This window comes from Hevea brasiliensis, chromosome 15, assembly GCF_030052815.1.
Source record: "Hevea brasiliensis isolate MT/VB/25A 57/8 chromosome 15, ASM3005281v1, whole genome shotgun sequence".
NCBI lineage: Eukaryota > Viridiplantae > Streptophyta > Magnoliopsida > Malpighiales > Euphorbiaceae > Hevea > Hevea brasiliensis.
Window position 1 is genome coordinate 46,598,816 of NC_079507.1, and position 10,303 is coordinate 46,609,118.

Consider the following 10,303-nt stretch of genomic DNA (forward strand, 5'->3'; position numbering starts at 1 on the left):
ATTCTCCCATAAGAACTTGTTTTAGTCACTTAAGAAGAAGAATGATCATCAAAGAAAGAAGAAAAGAAGAAGGAAATTAGAGAAATCAAATCCAAGTGGAGGTAAGCACCCTAATTTGAAAATTTGAGATTTATCAGTTGTGTTTGTAGCTTAAAGTAACTTAGAAGTTAAAGAAATGAAACAAAAACAATTGTGAGGACCAAACCTGAATTTCGGCCAGCATGTGTGTGGAGGTATTATTGCATTGTTTGATTGAATTAGAAGAGGATATGAACATCTAGGAGTTAAGTGATTATAATTAAAGGCTTTGAATTATCTAAATGCAAAGAGTTTGTAAACTAGGATTTGGACACTTAGGGTTTAGAGACAAAAATGTGAGAAATTGGTAAATGATGTCTTTGACCTAGTTTGAAGTGAGAAATGGTTATTTGTGACCAAATGAAGTGTGTTAGAAGTGTTTAAACCAAAAGCAAATTCGGATTCAATGTGGTCATGCTGCTGGCAGCATGACCAAGGTCCCTTTGAGGGACCAAAACTGAAAATTTACAAGTCCAATTGGTATGAGACCAATTGGGAATGAAAATAGACACTAAATGACACAATTTTCATTTAAGAACCATGCCCAAAAAGTGACCAAAACCTAGTGAAAAAAATTGACCAAATCCGAAAAATCTCAGTCTGCCCTGTACAAACTGACCAAATGAATGTTTGTTCATTGGGCCATAACTTGAGCTAGGCAAGTCTAAATGATCTAAAATTTTACCAGTGGACAGATGAGATATAGACCTAAAATTTCATGAAGAGCACAAACCCAAATTATGCCATTAACCAAGTCATTTGGCTACCCCAAGTTGGTGACCTAAAATTGCCAAAACCAAAATTTGCCCAAAATTCTGGGTTAAGTCCAATCTGGCAGCCATGGTTCAAATGGCTATAACTTGAGCTACAAAACTCCAATTAGAGTGATTCAAAAAGGAGAATAAACTTAAGACAATAGGAAACATTTTCTATGAAGGAAGTTTTGCCAAATTCTAACAGAAAAATGACCTATAGAACCGTACAACCTTAGACACCAAAACTGAAAATTATCAAATTTACCTAAAAGACTTAGAATTTGAGTAAACAACCAAAACTAACAAATTTAGTGACCAAAATGTGGTATGTGGGTGAAGTTGGAATTCCCATACTTATTAAGCCTTAGAAAGTCAACAAATTGACTTGAATAGTGTAGTGAATAGTAACCCCGAAACACAAAATTTAAAAAACGTCAAGTTTAGCACATTAGAGCTAGGTATAAGTGAATGTAAATTTATTTTTAGACTAATGATGAGTTATGACACTGAAACACTGTGAAACTGTGTGTTTCAGTGAAAAAGAACACTGGGAAAAAACCTGAGGAATCGAGTCAAGGCCAAGAGGCGACTCATTTAAGGTTTATGCACAACGTATAATTTCTGTAAATTATTTTTTTTGTATATTATTTTGAATAATTTGAAATAATGAATTGTGACATTATTTATGATGCTTTGATTTAAATTGTTAAAAGTTATTGTGTATATTTGAAATGGTAATGTTTAGTAAATTGTTAAGATAAGTTTTGAAACCACAATGTCATGACCATATATTTGAATACCTCACTAGCATGACTAGTGGAGGTAATCAGTTTCGAATTTTGATTCCTTCTCTGGCTGAAGTGTTGAGGTGTGTACCAGTAAAAGAAGAAATTGAATGGATATCCATATATTTGAGCTAGCTAGCCTTGTGATGTGACTTCTCCTTAGCCTCTGGCTATTGAGATTATATTTGTTTCGAATGCATGATATAACTATGGGTTTTATGAAATGTGATTTAATACTTCGAAATGAAATTATTTGGATTAAAATCTCATGATTCATGTTGTGTATCTAATTCACATGTTCAATCCCATTTTTGAATAAATGTGATTTAAATTCTGCATAAAAATTGTTTTAGTATGTTGTGCACCACTGAGTCTTAGTACTCAGCGATAGCTGTTATTACTGTCGCAGATTTAGAGACTAGAGGAGCAGCAGAGTGAACTGCTGAGGATTGTGGAGCGACTTACCTTGAAGTTATATCGGGTATAATTTATACGCTGACTATAAATATTTATTTTGATGTATGTAATGCACATGAATGTATGGATATATAAAATAGGTCTTGAGCAGCTTGTATAAAGTTTGTATAAAGTTTATAATAAAATTTAATTTGAATTTCTTTTAATGTAAATTTTTGCAATGATGTATATAAATTACTTTGTCATTAATGAAATATGAATGGTAGTATTTTATTTTGAATTGAATGGAATTCATTAATGGTATTTGATGATTGTTGGATATTGGAAATGGTGAATTTGAACTTTTAGAAGTTGATAATGTGTTGAAATTGATTGAGATGATTGTGAATTTGAAGAAGTTGTTGAGAAAAATTATTGAAAGTACCTTTTTTCAGGTATTTGAAGAACTGTTTTCTCAAAACACAGATAGAACTCTACCAAAATTTTTATAAAACTTGCGGAAAAATAAAATGGGCCAAAAATTTCAACTAGCTTTCAACTTTAATTAAATGTTTTGATACCAATTAGAAAATGCTCACCACTTATCAAAAGTAAGAAAATTGTTTAAAATCCCTTGTAGGATACTTAATTAGTTATTGATAGGTAAAGTTCGGTAGTTCATTAGGTATTCTACGGAATCATGTTATACCTTACAGAGAGGTAAGGTGTGATAAGAGTTGGTGGCATAAGCTTTCTATTCTAAATGGCCAAGATAGAAATTTTATATTACTTCCCTCCACGTTATTTTAGGCTTCTTCTTCCCTTTCTCACTCTTTCCCCTACTAACTAATCACACCTCCTTATAAGAGTATTTGATTCTCCATATTGTATATGACTAAACCATCTTAAACGACACTCTCTCATTTTCATTTTCAATATATCCTACATGCATTCTCTGGCGGATGAATCTTCTTTTGCTCTTTCAAACTCGAGTTGATGAAAAAAAAAATATATATATATATATATAGCTAAATTTTCCTTCAAACTGCCACGTGGCAAGTTTTTCCTTGAAACAACCACATAGTGCAACTAGAGCTTGACTCTCTTATTATTAATTATATTACTTTTTTCATAAATGTTGTTATATTAATATTTCAATTTTAATTTAGTTATTTAAGTTATATTTGAGATTAACACATATATTGTGACTTATATAATTAATTAGTAAAAAAATATAATATTTGTTATAATTATTCAATAATAATAAATTATTATTATTATTTAAAATAAGAGAATAATTTAATTTGACCTTGGCTTGCAAATTATTAATTATTATAATTTTTTAATATAATTATATTAATATTTAATTTTTTTTTCTTTAGTAATTTGAGAATATATATATATAAAGCTAGCCAAATTTTTCTTCAAATTACCACCTAGCAAGTTTTCCGGTAAAACTGCCATTACATCGCGACAAGAGTTTGACTTGCTTATTATTAATTACTACTTTTTCCTTAAGTGTTACTATATTAATATTTTAATTTTTATTTAATTATTTAAGTTATATTTAAGATTAACATATATATTATAACCGATGTAACTAATTAATAAAAAAAGTAATAGTATTTTTTATAATATTGATTATTCAATAATAATAGTAATAATGATAATAATAAATTATTATTATTATTATTTAAAATAAAAGAATAGTTTAGTTTGAACTTGACTTGCTAATTATTAATTATCACAATTTTTTTCAATATATTAATGTTTAATTTTTCTTTAATAATTTAAATCATATTTAACATTAATACATATTGTAATATATATAATTAATTAATTAAAAAAGTAATTATCTTCCATGTGATGCAAATAAAGCTTGACTTGCTTATTATTAATTATTATTTTTTTAAATGTTATTATATTAATGTTTTAATTTTTATTTAATCATTCAAGTTATATTTAAAATTAACACATATATTCTAACCAATGTAATTAATTAATAAAAAGTAATTGTATTTGTTATAATTATAATATTGATTATTCAATAATAATAATAATAATAATTTATTTAAAAAAAATTAGTGTCAACTTGGCTTGCTAATTATTAATTATTATAATTTTCTTTAATATTATTATATTAATTTTTTTGTTTAATAATTTAAGTCATTTAAAATTAATAAATATTGTAATATATGTAATTAATTAATAAAAAAGTAATTATTTTTATTATAATATTAATTTTTATTCAATTATCATAATAATTATTATTATTATTTAAAATAAATAATTAATTAATTAATTTAATTGGAATAATTGTCACCTCTTTTAATAGAATTCTTCAATTTATATTTAATTACAACCATCTAATTAATTTGTGGCCTAATTAATAAAAATTGCCTTATTTAATTCTTTAATACTCCAGAATGTATTTGGCTTTGCAAAATTATATCCTTTGTTTAAAACTCACATTCTTAAGATTAATATATACTGTAAACCTATGTAATTAATTAATAAAAGAAACTTATTGTTTTTGTTATAATATTAATTGTCATTCAATTATCAATTATCGTAATTGTTATTATCATTTAAATTAAAATTATAATTTAGTTTTTTTGTTAAAAAAAAAAACAACTTTATTAAGCACAATCTTTCTCAATAATACAAAAAATAAGCTTGGGGCTTACTCCAAAGAAAATGGTTGTCAAAAGCTAAGGCACCACTAGAAATAACATGAGTTGCTCTATTGACTTGTCAACTAACCCAGCTTATGGAATAATTACTTTCTTGTTGTAAAAGATATTTGCAATCCAAAATAACCCTACCAAACTCAGTTTGATTCTCATCAGAAGATCCCATAGCCACGACAACATTCTGAGAATCAACCTCCATGTCCCCATTATCAATTCCATGATCCATCAACCAAGAGATAATATAATTTAGTTTAATACTATAATTATGGCTAAAATTTACAAAATATGTAACTCTATTTATTCAATTAGATTTGATTTTTTTTAAGATTATTTATTTACTAATCATCATAAGGACACTTTCATAGTTTTGAATCTTTTTCATTTATTTATTACTATGAGTGATAATATATTTTATTGGTATATGTTAACTAATTTAATTTTTTCATAAGAAATAAATGGCAAAAAAGTGTAAAAAAGTTTAATTTGATTGAAATATCTTAATGAGATATGTAAGGATTAAAAATAAAATATTAAAATGAGAGTATTATAGCTACATACTATAAATTTTAATAATTAATATAAAAATAATAAAAATATTTTAATAAAAAGTGAAATATTAAAACTTAAATTAAATATAAAAAATATTAATTTCTACAAAATTTATGCATAGATTTAGCTAGTTCTAAGCCTATTATGGACAAGATTTTAGGTTTAGTGTCAGCCTTTGTAGCTCTCTCCTTTGCTTAAAGAACCAATGAACCCAAAGACATGACAGTAAGGAAGCTGGAATCTATCCTTTAACTCAGATGACAAAAATATCCTGATCTTTCATTCATAAAAAAGGCTTTCATAATTTGTATGAGGAGCATTTGTACAGTGATACTTAACCATCAAAACAGGCAAAAATAAATATTCATAAAAAAGAAAAGTAGATCCTCATATATTGAACCAGTATAAACAACATTGTCAATAAGCAAAATGCTAGAATTATATATCCAAACAGGCAAAATCCTACTAGTTTCCTGACAAAAAGTCAGATAACTTAAGGTCAATCTGGGAATTATGAAATATTTTTAATGAAGCTTCAGTTAAAGCATGTGATGCTACATGACCTTTTCACAATCTGCCAAAGTAACAAAGAGAGCATATAAGAGAACCGTAAACAAGGATTCACAGAAAAAAGAAAAAAAAGTGGGAGATATCTCCAACCTTCAATCACTAGTTCCCTATGATTTCCTTAGCAGACGTATATCATGTCGTGGCTGCCCCAGTTCCATTATATTTTGCCATGATATTGGCCTATATCTCTATGAAATGGTGGAGGCTTTTTACACCAGATCAGTGTGCAAGCATAAACAAATTTGTTGCCAAATTTTCAATCCCACCATTATCTTTCCAAGTTATCTCCAGCAACTCATACTTGCTGACTTTCTTCAGAAACTATTAGCCCTCTTAGTACTGACAGCACTCACCAAAATCAGCTACAGAGGAAGGTTGAATTGGATCATTACTGGTCTTTCTCTGTCAACATTGCCCAATACTTTGATCCTGGGAATTCCACTTTTGAAGGCTATGTATGGGGCTGAAGCTGAGGGACTCCTTTCCCAGATAATTGTCTTACAAAGCTTAATTTGGTACAATTTGTTGTTGTTTCTGTTTGAGCTAAATGCCACCTATACAGCCCCAGTGACACCATCTTCAGAAACTACAGGTAGGTCATATTCAGGTTTTGCATTTTCAGGTTAAGAATTCCAAAAAAGAGTTATACCAAATTCATATCTAGATCACCCCTAAATTTCCATTTGAAACTCTTAAACATGAACAGTATTTTAATTTCAAACCTGTTAAGTCAACTTTAGCTGTTGAAGATAGCTCCAGTGGGTCCCCAAAGCATTTCAATATCTATCCATTTCTTTTCTCTTATGTTCTTTCTGTTAAATTCTTTTTATTCCAATTGCATGATAATGTATTCAGATCCTTCTGAACATCTCCAGGACATACCAATTTAAGTACTATTATATAGTAATAAATTCTGATATGTTTCCCAGATGTTTATTCAAGACACATATTTGCTTATAAGTTTATAGAGCTACGTTACATACTATCAAATAAATTCTATTATAACAATACTGTGTGTAATGAACATCTTGATTTTGTTTATTGATTTTAATGTCCTTCGAAAAAATATGGTTTCTTTTCTGATTCAAGAGGACCATGAGGCCCCTCATGAGGCGCAATCGAAAGAGAGAGAAGAGGAAACACATGCCAGAACAACAAGGAGTGTCAAAACCATGCTTATTCTCTTGACAGTGGGGAGTTAAACAATGTGTTTTATATTACAGGCAGCTCTACCTCAAGGGATTGTTCCATATGTGTTTGCTAAAGAATATAATATTCATCCAGACATGTTGAGCACAGGGTAACTAATTCAGTACTTAAATATGCCTTAATTGTGAGATAAGCTTTCTTTCTTTCTTTTTTTTCTTTTTTTTTTTTTTTGTCAAATGCTTGTTTTGTTTACAGGGTAATTTTTGGTATGCTCATTGCATTGCCAATAGCATTGGCCCACTACTCCCTGTTAGCATTGTAAAATCCTATTCTGCAGCAAAATCCCAGAAACAGCAATTTGTACTACATCATACGAAGTCCCAGAAAGGCTTCAAGTGTTAAAGAACTTTAGAAGTATCATTCAGTTTGCTCAATTTTATCTTTTCCCTTTTCCCATTTTTGGACATTTTGTTCAATTTTCTTTGACAAGTTAAAGTGATGATGATAGTTTTTTTTTTCCTTCTCATGAAAACAGAGATGTACTTATCAGAAAAATTAACAGTTAATGCAATAATGAAACAGTCACCTATAAGTAAATTAGCTTTTCATTCTTTGTTGTTATTTTTTGTGGCTTGAATTTGGATATGTTTTTCATGGACCCGAATTTTAACTCGATCCAAAAGTTTCCCGCTGCAACCCGATTGAGATAAAAAGTGAGATCTGTGATGGTAGTGAAGCTCGAGCTCGAAGCCCACCACTGATCTCCTTGGGGGTGCAGGGGCAACGCCCTAGCAATATAGACCAGTATAAATATTATAATATTTTACTCTTTGCGACAAAGTTATGAAATATTCAGGAAACACACTGGGGTTAGGATTTGAGAGTTCTGAGTAATTGTATCTTGCTCTTTTTATCATAGTGGAACTCTTTCTCTTGTTTTGCCGGTAGACGTAGACCTTACGGTTAAATCACGTTAAATCCTGTATTATTTTTCTTCTCTTTTCTATACTATGTGATTATGTTATTTGTGTGTATGCCTTAGATTTGAGTGCCTGTCATAACAAACTAGTATCTAAGCTTTGTGCGCAAAACCTAGGGTTTACAGATGGCATTGTTTTCAATGAAGTATGAGATGGAGAAGTTTGATGGTGGATCGAGTTTCAGTCTGTAGAAGATTAAAATCAAATCTTCCTTGATCCTGCAAGGTCTATAGAAGGAAATCAAAGATAACTTTCCAAAAGGTATAAAAGAGGCGGAGAAGGCTGATGTGAAGGAGAGAGCCTTGAGTGCAATTTTCATGAGCATAACTGATAATGTCCTACGCAAGATTGTTGGTGAAAGCTCAGCGTCTGTGGCATGGAAGAAATTGGAGGAGTTATACTCTGCTAAATCACTGACCAACCATTTGTATCTGAAGAAAAGACTTTACAATCTGAGAATGAGCGAAGGTACGCCCATTAAAGAACATCTGAATGAACTTAATTCAATCATTATGGACATGAAGAATATTGATATTGATATAGATAGTGAAGATCAGGCCCTTATTGTGTTATGTTCTTTGCCACCCTCCTATGAGACTTTTGTTGATACTCTGTTGCATGAAAAAAACAATATTTCACTACACGATGTTGGTAATTCTGTAAAATCGAAGGAGTTAAAAAAAGAATTTTCTAGATAATAGAGAAAGATTTGAGGAGGAAGGTTTGGTGAGCAAGGGAAGAACACATTCAGGGGAGGGTTCTTCTAGTAGAAAGAAATCTAAGGCCAGATCTAAGTCAAGAAAGAAAAAGACCAATTGTTTTGAATACGGGGAGCAAGGTCACCATAGAAAAGACTATCCCAAGTTAAAAAATAAAAAGAGAAAGCAACCAGAAAGTTTTGTGGATGTGGTTGACAGTTTTGTCGATTCTGATGGTGATGAAAGTGCTGGGAAAATTTTATCTGTGAGTTCAAATCATGGATAAAATTCCTAGATTCTTAATACTGGTGCTATTTATAACATGTGTCCACACAGAAACTAGTTTTTCACTTACAAATAGATGAGTGGCAAGGTGTTTTTAGGCAATGATCATGCATTATCTGTGGAAGGAATTGGTAACATCAGATTAAGGATGTTTGATGGCGTTGTCAGAACTATAGAGTGTTGGCATATTCCAGGACTAAAGAGAAACCTGATTTCTCTTGGGACACTTGACTCTCTTGGATTCAGATACCATGCAGAGAATGGAATTCTCAAAGTGTGCAAGGGCTCCATGGTACTCATGAAGAGCAATTTAGCTTCAGGATTATATTTTCTTTAGAGCAATACAGTTTCAAGGGAAGCTGCGATAGTATCTGAAAGCAATAATCAGAATTAAACTCAATTGTGGCATATGCGTCTTGGTCATATGAGTGAAATAGGATTATCTATATTGAGCAAGTGGGATTTGTTGAACAGGCAGAAAATAGAATCTATGGACTTTTGTGAACACTGTGTGTTTGGAAAACAGACCAAGGTGAAGTTCAATAAAAAGGCAATGCACAAAACCAGAGGAACTATGGATTATATCCACTCAGATCTATAGGGTCCTAACAGAATCCCTTCCAAGAGCGGTGCCAGATACTTCATGACTTTGATGGATGATTACTCTCAGATGGTATGGGTGTATTTTCTGAAAATAAAAGATGAGGCATTTTCAACCTTTGTAAACTAGAAGACGATGATTAAGAAGAAGACAAAAAAAAAAGGTCAAGTGTCTAAGGACTAATAACGGGTTGGAATTTTGCAATCATAAGTTTGATGCATTCTACAGCAATGAAGGTATATTGAGATACCGCACTTATGCAAGGACACCACAATGGAATGATATTACAAAATACAAGAATAGAACACTTTATGATAAAGCACAAAGCATGCTCTCACATTCAAGATTGGGAAAGGATTTCTGGCCTGAAGTAATTACTATAGCCTAGTTTTTAGTTAATAGATCTCCATCTACAGCTATTGAGTGTAAAACTCCTTTTGAGATCTGGTCCGGTTCACCTACTGATTACTCTCAGCTGAGAGTATTTGTTTGCTCTACTTATGCTCATGTAAGGGATGGTAAGCTTGAGCCGAGGGCAAGAAAATACATATTTTTAGGGTATGCATCTGGAGTGAAAGGCTACAGGTTGTGGTATAATGATCCAAAGTCTCCAAGATTGATTATCAAAAGGGATGTAACATTTAATGAGTCTGCTTCATTGGATAGTCAGAAGGAGAAGTCAATAGTAGAATCACAGTGTCACAGAATAGGTGGAGCTTGACATTGATACTATAGCAGTTCAGTCTAGTCTAGTGATTCAGAGG

At 30.7% G+C, this 10,303-nt stretch overlaps 1 pseudogene; it reads left to right on the forward strand.

Annotated features, from left to right (window-relative positions):
• Nucleotides 1-5,515: 5,515 nt before the first annotated feature.
• On the forward strand, nucleotides 5,516-7,553 carry LOC110668349 (auxin efflux carrier component 8-like; annotated as a pseudogene).
• The last annotated feature ends 2,750 nt before the right edge of the window (nucleotides 7,554-10,303 follow it).